We start from the raw sequence: 12566 nt of genomic DNA, 5'->3' as shown, positions 1-12566 counted from the left end.
GGCAAGCCTACCATTTCGAAACAGTATGGGCTAGTGAGCCATGTAGACTGCTGCGAGACTAGCTGCCTATTTACTCGTACATTTACTTTATCAGCTACCTTGGAGCGGTTAAAGTTTTCATACCTGGTTTCTCTTTTAGAAATTATCCCCAGTTTAACTAATATGTTTTGAAAGGCAGACCGGCAGTTCGTGAGGGCTTCCGAAGGTCATTTGGATGCAATCATTTATCTGTACAACTGGCGAGTCAGTACAGCTTAAAATTATATCAGACTTAATTTAATTCATAAGACACGGTGTAATCTTGACGTATGAGCTATTTGGCGCAATAGGAATGACGTCAGAAGCTACTAGAAGCAAAAGCAACAGCCGCAGCTGAACAAAAGCAGTAGCACCTGTGGTGACTGTCTTCACACGATGTCGAGGAGTGTAGTTAGCAGGCGCCGTCACAGCTACAGATTTGCAGGTTTTCAAGATGGCACTGTATTTTTTACCTAGGGTGAACGAGATAATACTGTGGCAGCGACATATTTCCATGGCTGGTTTAGGACCCACGCGACACAGGTCACTATTTGGGGCGCACAGCTGAAAGGAGCGCCAGATTCTTCACAACTGTAACCTTCCTGTACGGGGTAATTCCGTGTCAGTTCAACGCAGAACTCAACCCGACCCACTCAGATTTCTTTCCAGTTTGGTGTATTCGGTGATCCACGCAAGAGATCGAAAACTGCCAGTTTATAACAATTGTGAAGGGAGTTAAACGTCTGCAAATTTTGGAAACACTGTGAAATTTACATGGGTCTGTCTCAAGACAAATTACTAAAATTCTGTTTCTAACCTAGATACAGCAATCTAACTTACATAATTTAACAGCTAATGATTAGAGCTTTACCTTGATATGCAGTGTGGTGGATTTCTAAGAATTTTCGCATTCGAGGTCATAGACTTTAACCTTTGACATTGAATAACTTAGAACACTCCACCTTCAATTTGTTTAAAAATATGCTGTATTGCTGCAGCGTTTTACTGTAAACGTGATAAATATCAATACGGCACACCAAAGCCATCTTGCTCAAAAATGTACTTTTGTCGACATCTCTACACTAACAACATTTAGTAACCAACCACGTATCGTTTTCTTTCTTTCAGGACAGCAGGCAGTAGTAGTCGCTATTATTCGGGCCAACTGATGAACATTTCCTGCTGTGAACAGCCAATCAGAGAGACTTTTACTTAAGCCAGTCATCATTACCTTGTTTCATGTGTATGGCTTGTTTACTCAAACTTGCAATATACATGTCCTGCGAAGTAGTATTTAGTAGTAATTTGTAAAAAAAAAATGGATGTAAGTCAGAATTATGTTCTTGCAGTCCATTTAAAGAAGGTCATGCAAGAGTACAGAAGAATTTGAGGAATATTCAGGAGTCATACAAGAGTACAGAAGAATTTGAGGGATATTCGGGAGTGGACGGTAAACAAGTGTCCTTATGTAATGCCAGCCACCAGTAATTAGGTGAATCTCTCGTGAAGAAAACTAAGCTTTATCGTGAGGAAAAGTGCCAAAAGAGAAAACTGAATATTTGCATGAGTCCTGACCATACTTACGTGGCACCACTGGAAAAAGAAGAGTGAGAAAAAGGAGAAAGTGAAATCACTGCCCAATTGAAAGATAAGTTTCACAATTCAGGCGGTATGTCTGACAAAATACTAATTTGGATAGTACTTCCAAAGGTTCTGTGAAAGGAAACTGAAATAGATTACATAAGCAGATGCAACTAACGTTGCACTATCTTAAGGAATTGTATGCATATTTTAGAGAATCGTGCTCAGATGTAAATATAAGATTATCAAAATTTTGTGAGCTGCAGTCAAAGCACTGTGTTCTTACCAGTACCACAGAGACCCTTGCCGTTTGTGTGTGTGTGTGTGTGTGTGTGTGTATCACCGGAATTTTAAGTTGATGGTTGAAGGATGTATATCAAACGACGAACAAAGTCTGAAGAACACACATTACTGACGTACAAGCACTGTGTGGTGTTTGTTATACGCAATTCTGCACTTTCCGAATGTTTCTTAGGTACATGGTCCTAGTGTCCAAGTGTGGTAAGACTGATTATCTGTTTGAACTACTTGGTACCTATTCCGATGAGGAAATTATGTATAAATTTTGGTCAACTACAAGCAGAGCAATTCTACAGATATAACAAAAACCAGACGATTTCATTGAGGTGTTTGCCCCAAGTTTACAACAGTTTCTATCACAGTCATCAGCACAGTGACAGTTTAAAATCGCTAAAGAAGATCTCAGAGTAAATGAATATCTCGTTGTTTGTAATTTTGCAGAGAGTTACTCCTTCATTCAGGATGAAATACAGGGATTTCACTGGAATAATTCACAAGTTACAATTCACCCATTTGTAGATTACTACAGAGACGCAAATACCAATGTGTATGGTACCGAGCGAGGTGGCGCAGTGATTAGCACACTGGACTCGCATTCGGGAGGACGACCGTTCAATCCCACGTCCGGCCATCCTGATTTAGGTTTTCCGTGACTTCCCTAAATCGCTTCAGGCATATGCCGCGATGGTTCCTTTGAAAGGGCACGGCGGACTTCCTTCCCCGTCCTTCCCTACCCGATGAGACCGATGACCTCACTGTCTGGTCTCCTCCCCCAAACAACCCAACCCAACCAATGTGTAGAGGTGACACGTAAACAACAGGCGAGTACTAATGTATCTAAATAAAATTAAATTTCAGACAATACGGAAGACGTCCACCAACGAACATAATTCGGTGTGAACAAGCATCCAAGGCACAGAGGCTGCACACCCCCACTCAGCAGCACTGGATTGAGATTCTCTTTGTCTCGATGTCCCCATGGCAGTTCCTCTCTCCTCCCCCCCCCCCCCCCCCCTTCCTCATGGAGTGCAGAGCACTGCAGGGAGTGGTAAAAAACCGTCATCTGTGAGGCGTGTGAGGTGTTCGGCGGCGCTTGCTGTAGAGCAGAGATGACAGCTCTGGTTTGGTGCAAACTGAGGAGGAAGGCAATGTTGCTGACTGTAGCGAGAGGTGGGAATAGCTGCCGTTGGCTCTTCCGCTATTGACAGTTATGTTGGATTGTTGGTTGTCATGGTACGGTTAGGGTGTATATTCAGGACAGATGAATGGGTTGTGGTGTTAACAGGCAGGCTGATAGCTAATTCGCCAGCAAGCGAGAGTTGTGAGGACATTGCTGCAATATCCATCATTGTTGGTAGGCGGAAGGTCCGAAGGAGGCTGGTAACAGTCACCTTGAAGAAACTGTATGTTCTGCTTCTGTGTGTAGTCAACGTCGACTAACTTGCTCGTAAAAATGTGACAATCTCATACATCGATCGTGATTGTTTCTGGTTGGGTAGGACGCGGTTCACTTTTAGGAGAGACGTCCCAGGGTTGCCACAGGTTCTGGAAATCAGGGAATATCAGGGAATTTCAAACAAGTCAGGGAAATCGGAAAGTATCAGGGAAATTTAAGGAAACGCTGGAGAAACATGTTTTTGTCTCAGTAGATGAAATCGTTTGTTTACTGAGGTGTCATGCATCATCGTTGGCTAGGTGCAGCTGGGGACGTGCGCCGCTTCCCTACTCCCTCATTACTACTGCTTCTCTCCTTCCTACCACTCACCTCAGCTTGCAGTCAGTGCTGCCACCACTTTCTGCCACTAGCCCGGCAGCTGTTGACAACAGGCAGGAAGGCATGAGGAGTGGTTTGTTTGGATCTCATTTTCAGAGACTGTAGACGCAGCGGCCGGAGATGGCGGTCATGTGCGCATGAATTGTGTCTGAGTGATTGGGTAGATGTGCGTGTACTTTCATTTTCTCACAAATGCTATGGCTGAAAATTTAGTTGTGAGAGTATTAATTGTCTTTTCTACATGCCTGTCTGCAGTTCAGCAATCTTTATGGTGAGTGTTTGAACAAGTTATCTGTTGCATGGATTGATGACTGTGGACTCCTTTCATCAACATGTTGTCTTTGGCTCATGGATAGCTGGCCACACGAGTGGATTACAACAACAGGCCAAAACAGCAGGCCGTTTCTGCAGGTATCGTGCCCGCTGATCTGAAGACATTCGGTTCCCACTAATGTGCAGACCCTACTCGTCGGGTCTAGCCTCTCCGATCTCCCTGCAGGCCAGATCTGTTTGTGTGTGGCGTAAAGCAGCAGATTTTTATGATTTATCCATGGACCCAGACTGCGATGCTCATCAGCACAGCAGAGGCTATGGGTGATAAATTTCAGAAATTGTGACTGTCCTACCACAAGTACGTAGTACAATGTGGCATTTTATAGACACTTTATTCGTTCTAGTACATTTTTGCACTTCTAAAGTGGTTTATATGTTGGAAATTATGGTCAATAAGAAGAAGAAAACCCCCACGAATCATGGACCTTGCCGTTTGTGGGGAGGCTTGCATGCCTCAGCGATAGAGATAGCCGTACCGTAGGTGCAACCACAACGGAGGGGTATCTCTTGAGAGGCCAGACGAACGTGTGGTTCCTGAAGAGGGGCAGCAGCCTTTTCAGTAGTTGCAGAGGCAACAGTCTGGATGATTGACTGATCTGGTCTTGTAACACTAACCAAAACGGCCTTGCTGTGCTGGTACTGCGAACGGCTGAAAGCAAGGGGAAACTACAGCCGTAATTTTTCCCGAGGGCATGCCGCTTTACTGTATGGTTAAATAATGATGGCGTCCTCTTGGGTAAAATATTCCGGAGGTAAAATAGTCAACCATTCGGATCTCCGGGCGGGGAATACTCAAAAGGACGTCGTTATCAGGAGAAAGAAAACTGGCGTTCTACTGATCGGAGCGTGGAATGTCAGATCCCTTAATCGGGCAGGTAGGTTAGAAAATTTAAAAAGGGAAATGGATATGTTAAAGTTAGATACAGTGGCAATTAGTGAAGTTCGGTGGCAGGAGGAACAAGACTTTTGATTAGGCGAATATAGGGTTATAAATACAAAATCAAATAGGGGTAATGCAGGAGTAGGTTTAATAATGAATAAAAAAATAGGAGTGTGGGTAAGCAACTACAAACAACACAGTGAACGCATTATTGTGATCGCTGGCCGCGGTGGTCTCGCGGTTCTAGGCGCTCAGACCGGAGCCGCGCGACCGCTACGGTCGCAGGTTCGAATCCTGCCACGGGCATGGATGTGTGTGATGTCCTTAGGTTAGTTAGGTTTAAGTAGTTCTAAGTTCTAGGGGACTGATGACCAAAGATGTTAAGTCCCATAGTGCTCAGAGCCATTATTGTGACCAAGATAGACACGAAGCCTACGCCTACTACAGTAGTACAAGTTTATATGCCAACTAGCTCTGCGGATGACGAAGAAATTGAAGTAATATAAGATTAAATAAAAGAAATTATTCAGATAGTGAAGGGAGACGAAAATTTAATAGTCCTGGGTGATTGGATTTCGGCAGTAGGAAAAGGGAGAGAAGGAAACGTAGTAGGTGAATATGGATTGGTGGTAAGACATGAAAGAGGCAGCGGCCTGGTAGAATTTTGCACAGAGCACAACTTAATCATAGCTAACACTTGGTTCAAGAATCATAAAAGAAGGTTGTATATATGGAAGAAGCCTGGAGATACTCGAAGGTTTCAGATAGATTATATAATGGTAAGACAGAGATTTAGGAACCAGCTTTTAAATTGTAAGACATTTCCAGGGGCAGATGTGGACTCGGACCACACTCTATTGGTTATGAACTGTAGATTAACACTGATGAATTTGCAAAAAGGTGGGAATTTAAGGAGATGGGACCTGGATAAACTGACTAAACCAGAGGTTGTACAGAATTTCGGGGAGAGCATAAGGGGACAATTGACAGGAATGGGGGAAAGAAATACAGTAGAAGAAGAATGGGTAACTCTGAGGGATGAAGTAGTGAAGGCAGCAGAAGATCAAGTAGGTAAAAAGACGAGGGCTAGTGGAAATCCTTGGGTAACAGAAGAAATATTGAGTTTAATTGATGAAAGGAGAAAAAATAAAAATGCAGTAAAGGAAGCAGGCAAAAATGAATAAAAACGTCTCAAAAATGAGACCGACAGGAAGTGCAAAATGACTAAGCAGGGATGGCTAGAGGACAAACGTAAAGATGTAGAGGCTTATTTCACAAGGGGTAAGATAGATACTGCCTACAGGAAAATTAAAGAGATCTTTGGAGAAAATAGAACGACTTGTATGAATATCAAGAGCTCAGATGGAAACCCAGTTCTAAGCAAAGAAGGGAAAGCAGAAAGGTGGAAGGAGTATATAGAGGGTCAGTACAAGAGCGATGTACTTGAGGACAATATTATAGAGATGGAAGAGGATGAAGATGAAGATGAAATGGTAGATATGATACTGCGTGAAGAGTTTGACAGAGCACTGAACGACCTGAGTCGAAACAAGGCCCCCGGAGTAGACAACATTCCATTAGAACTACTGACGGCCTTGGGAGAGCCAGCACTGACAAAACTCTACCATCTGGTGAGCAAGACGTATGAGACAGGCGAAATACCCTCAGACTTCAAGAAGAATGTAATAATTCCAATCCCAAAAAAATCAGGTGTTGACAGATGTGAAAATTACCGAACTATCAGTTTAATAAGTCACAGCTGCAAAATACTAACGCGAATTCTTTACAGACGAATGGAAAAACTGGTAGAAGCCGACCTCGGGGGAGATCAGTTTGGATTCCGTAGAAATATTGGAACACGTGAGGCAATACTTAGCCTAAGACTTATCTTAGAAGCTAGATTAAGGAAAGGCAAACCTTAGACTTAGAGAAAGCTGGACGATAAATAGTTGCCGGCCGCGGTGGTCGTGCGGTTCTAGGCGCTCCAGTCCGGAGCCGCGCTGCTGCTACGCTCGCAGGTTCGAATCCTGCCTCGGGCATGGATGTGTGTGATGTCCTTAGGTTAGTTAGGTTTAATTAGTTCTAAGTTCTAGGGGACTGATGACCACAGCACTTGAGTCCCATAGTGCTCAGAGCCATTTTGATAAATAGTTTAGACAAGAAGAGAATAGAAGCTTTCGAAATGTGGTGCTACAGAAGAATGCTGAAGATGGGTAGATCACATAACTAATGAGGAGGTATTGAATAGGGTTGGGGAGAGGACAAGTTTGTGGCACAACTTGACTAGAAGAAGGGATCGGTTGGTAGGACATGTTCTGAGGCACCAAGGGAGTATTTATTATTGGTGGGCAGCGTGGAGGGTAAAAATCGTAGAGGAAGACCAAGAGATGAATACACTAAGCAGATTCAAAAGGATGTAGGTTGCAGTAGGTACTGGGAGATGATGAATCTTGCACAGGATAGAGTAGCATGGAGAGCTGCATCAAACCAGTCTCAGGACTGAAGACCACAACAACAACAACAACAAGAAAATTGTGTCACTCACTGACAGTTCGTACGATATGCACTCATAGATTTCTGAAAATAAAAATCACAAAATACCTGTAAAATAATAGATATAACACAGTGGGTAATAGCTGACAACAATGAACGTAGTAGAACCAACATTTTATCGCAGTCACCCACATTGTAGGTTTACACAATTCTTCCCCATCTTATACCTTTCTTTCAAGAGGCGTACTTTTTTCTGAAGTTATTTCTGAAGTCAGTGAAGGTATTTTAAATATGTTACAACTCCAAGGAAATCCATATTTTAGTCACCAAATGCGTTTCGTTTTATTAAAATAAAATAACATCAGTTGCCTAAATGAAAAAATATACCATTTGGCTTGCTTTTTCCATCTAAAAACAGTTCATTACAAATATTATTGCTCATATCAGGAAACTTCATCTTCTTGCAAGCTTTTGTTACATATTTCCTCGTTTGCATTACTGTTTCTTGTACTGTAGCTACAAAGACAGGCTGTCAACTACGTCGTAATTTATCCTTGAGATGTCAAAATTTGTCAGGGAAAAATGTTAAAAATTGTCTGGAAATCAAGGAAATATCAGGGAATTTCACTATGGGAAACTTGTGGCAACCCTGCGTCTTGGTCGCCGTGATTCTGTAGACTGTTTGTATCATCTTTGGTGATAAGAGTCCGCGCTGGTTTCAGTCTGGTGATTGAGACCATTGTGGTTTTTTCACTGACATTTAAGTTAAAAGTGTGAGATCTCCATTTTACTACTCAGAATGGTTCATTGTAGGGTGGTTGTAATGTTTCATACAGTATCATCATGGAACATGACGAGCGTGCAGTTCATGAGTCCCTCCTGTGTGTATGGTTGGGGACCAAATTACGAATACATTTCTTGACAGTTTGCACCATCAAGGGATGGTCTAATGGGTTGGGAGTAGGTGTCGGTAATGTAAGTTATCTGGCAGCATTAACGTCTCACCACAGAGTAACTCAGAAAGTGAGGTTTGTAAATCATCTTTACATCTCATGCAGATAATGAGGAGTGCCCACGGGATAGCTTTGGCCCTTCCAGCCTCTTGACATATCAGGGCTGTCTTCATCGTGCGGTGCCAATTTTATAGTAGGCCATTGATTTCTGGGGGTGGTATGGCATGGTGCGATGGTGAGAGATGTTGCAGAAGTTAAAAGGGCTGTGAAGAGTGCAATTTGAATTGAAATTCCTGGTCCATGGTGATAGTATCCAGACAACTAAAAAGCAATATCCAAACTGTGACGAAAGCTTTAGCAGTGTATTCCACTGCGATGTGTGTTATAGGAAAAACTTCTACCCAGCATGAAACTCTGTCGACAGTACATAGCAGAATTCTGTATCCCTCTGACTGTGGTGGATGTCCCATTAGGTCTAAGTGCATTGGGTAGAAGTGAGCGTGTGGTATTTGGAAACTGCCAAACAGTGTGTGTGTGTGTGTGGGTGTGTGTGTGTGTGTGTGTGTGTGTTTGTGGGTGGGTGGGTGGGTGGGTGTTTTTCAGACCACCTTGTTTTATTGACATTCGAGGCATATCTGCGTCCAGTCACAATAGTCATGTCTAACAACCAGGCAAACAAACTGTTTGGTGATCAGCCGTCTCATGTGTTGGGCTACTGGGTGTGCAAGATTCTTCGTCAAACGGAGCTGGGCAGGATCGTATGGATACTGCCGTGTGATATATGACAAAGGAAACTGATCTCAGACTCAGGGATCGGACGTCACTTGATTGTGAGACTGGACAAAACGTCTGTTAGCAAGGCTTGAATCGACAGCTCCTTTTTCTGTTCTCCCGCCAACCCGGTATAGTCCATGGTGAGCGAAACTGCGTGCACTTGAGAAAGTTAGTCAGCCACGGTGTCGTCTTTGCCTTGCAGGTGCTGGACTTTGGTTGAGTATTGAGGAATTAAATCCAGATGACTGTATTGTCTTGGCTTGACTGTCGCTGAGAGATGTCACAGGGACTGTGTTATTGGTTTGTGGTCAACGTAAATGATGACATGGCACCATTCTGTGTCTTTGCAAAAGTGTCACACAGTTTCAGCAGTGCTAGTAACTCCAGTCGAATGTTGGCCATTCTGTTTGAGATGTTATTAATTTCTTAGAGAAAGGAGTGCTAGTTCTGCTAGGTTCGCAGGAGAGCTTCTGTAAAGTTTGGAAGGTAGGACACGAGATACTGGCAGAAGCAGAGCTGTGAGACCGGGCGTGAGTCGTGCTTCGGTAGCTCAGATGGTAGAGCACTTGCCCGCGAATGGCAAAGGTCCCGAGTTCGTGTCTCGGTCGGACACACAGTTTTAATCTGCCAGGAAGTTTCATATCAGCGCACACTCCGCTGCAGAGTGAAAATGTCATTCTAGTACAGGAGGTGTCCATGATTAAACGTTGCTCAGTGCAAACTAGTATCCAGGTCACAAAGGCTACACATCCCCACTCCACAACACTGGTCAGAGTTTCTCTTTTGTCTCGATGTCCCCACAAGTGAAATAGATAATGCGTCTTACGGGAAATGTCTGACTGCCTTCAGCATGATAACTGGGAGTGAAATCCACAATGTTGCATATCAATTTACACTAGCTTTTCAGTGACATCAGTTTCATTGCTGTATCTGGATGAGAATCAAGTATTATAGTCCTTTATCTCGAAATACAAACATGTCAATTTCATATAGTTTGTAACTTTTTCAGACCTGTAACTTTCTTCACAACTGTCATATAAATCAGCAAATTGGTGGTTTTCTGTCTCTTATCGATATTATTGGATGCACCAAATTTGACAGAAATCTGAGATATCAGGTTGAAAATGTCACTTTTGTGCAGTGAATTAACATAAAATTAGGCACAAGACATACTGTAATTAGTAGCGGCCACTTCGGGCGCCGTGCTGAGAGGTGTGCCAGGGGCACCCAAGTGCATGATTAGTATACACTGCCTGCACAGTTATCAGCAAAAACTGACACTAATGAAACCGTGTGAGGGAAAAGGATTGCGCGGGCTAGGAGAGGGGGAGGAGGGGGGAAGGAATAGTAAGTCACTCGTTTGTGTAAAATGTTCTTGAACCGGCCCTGGATATTCCAGTGCATCATACTGTGTTGCATCATACCTGTGTTATTGTTTTTGTACTGAACAGTAACAGATAAACATTTTAGAACTTATTTTTCGTTATTTACATTGTTAAAAAACACCTTAATTGACATATAACAACGCGGACATGCAGCACTGGACAACAAACGACTTCAAGATAGTGTTGAACTGCTTTTTTGTAGGACACGTGTTTCGAAGTTTTTCTGTGACGGAACGCTTTGAGGATCATGGTACTTTGATGGAACACCTTCTTTTTTTTAAGTCAATAGAATTTTAAGAAACGAGAAACACATATTCTATTCGGTTATTATTTCAATTTTAAAGCGTAACTAATAACACAGAAACCAGAATAAAATGATAAAAAACAATTATTATCGTCAAAACGTCGAAAAAATGCCACATTATTGGTAATTTTCCACAGAGCACTTATTAATTCCCACGGAACGCCAGTGGTCGACGGAACACAGTTTGGCTGTAGGGTGGCAACCAAACAGGGTTATGGATTCGGGAATCTACATTATTAGTGGAGCCTGGCATTAATGCCATATCAATTAAATTACAGGGAGATTTCAAGACACACATTTCTGTCACGGGATCACACACAGTCGCTAGGAAGGAAATACTAGCAAGGGAAGGCCACGACGTTGGGATCACAGATTTACTTCAAACTTTGTACACCTTTAGTAGGTCATTAAAACAACACAATTTACGAGTAGTAAGGTGCGCTACTCCAGCAATTCCGAGAAAATGGCAAAAGAAGTTTTAAGCTTCTCTTATGTCATTGATGTACAGGTGCGTTAGTGGCGGACGTTAGAGTTCACCGTGGTCAAGTGGTTCGCCGGCATGGTGGCTCAGCGTGTTCGCTCAGAGAGGTGGCTGGTCTTTGTAATAAAGAAACTGAGTAAAGGGATCGACAACGGACGTCATGTAACGTCCGCTACGACAAAATACAACGAACAATAACGAACAAAATTAAAAAAAAAAAAAAAAAGAAATGGTTAGCATTCGAGCCACGTAAGACGGCCGTGTATGACGCAACGGTTTGACTCCCGCTCAGACTTAATCCTTGACCTATAATTTTTCATCACTGGTCGTGTTATTTAATTTATATAACGTTCCAGAGGTAATATAATTAAAAAACATGTGTTTTCAGGAAGTTTTTGTGAATTTCATGTTATTTGACTACTTAATTAAATTTAATTATTGGAACAAACTCAGTTTTAACTATCGAAAAGTAAATGAAGAAAAGAATAGACTTTTCCTGAAAATGTATGCCTGACATGATTTGCGAAATCTCTTACACATGCAATCTGGTGGGGTAACCGGAACTACTTTGCGCCTCAACGCTTTGAGCTGTAGACACAGAGGCAGGCCCTGTTTGGCAGTTAACCTGCGTAGCGGCGAGATATAGCTAATGTAGCAAGAACGAATAGTGTAGGTACAAATTTTTTTGAATATCACAGAATTTTTGCTTGTGCTGTCAAAATGAAGGTTTGAGTGAGAGTCGAAGCAGCGCTTCATACACGTTCGACTTACGAAGCTTGAATGCTGATCGCTTGACCACTGTGAACTACAGGCGGCAACTGCGCACATATGCATCAGGTACACAATAGATACATAAAACTTCTCTTGAGATTTCCTTGAGATTGCCAGAGTAGTTCAACTTACTGCTTGCGCGTTATGTTGTTTTGATGGTCTAGTAAAGATGTAGACAGTTTGAAGGGAATCCGTGATCCCAACGTCGTAGCCTCCCCTTGTAAGTCATTAAGCATTCCTTATCATTCAGTGATAATACTTTCCTCTAACTGAAGGCATAATCAGCGATCAAGCTGAGAGTGCTACTGTCTCTACACGTTAAATCACTCATGTATGAGGAGCGTTCACTAAAAAATGCTCCAAATTCTTTTACAGTCATGAATATACACATAGCAAAATATCGGTTTCGGTGCATCAAATCTGATGTTTCTACTGCACGTGCGCGAAGTGTCAAACAATTCCGATGCATAACGTAGCCGTAGTGAATTATCAGAATGGCGTCTACGCGGGACACTCCCT

This window comes from Schistocerca serialis, chromosome 4 (genome assembly GCF_023864345.2).
Source record: "Schistocerca serialis cubense isolate TAMUIC-IGC-003099 chromosome 4, iqSchSeri2.2, whole genome shotgun sequence".
In the NCBI taxonomy this organism is placed as follows: Eukaryota; Metazoa; Arthropoda; class Insecta; order Orthoptera; family Acrididae; genus Schistocerca; species Schistocerca serialis.
Note: the sequence above shows the minus strand (reverse complement) of the source record.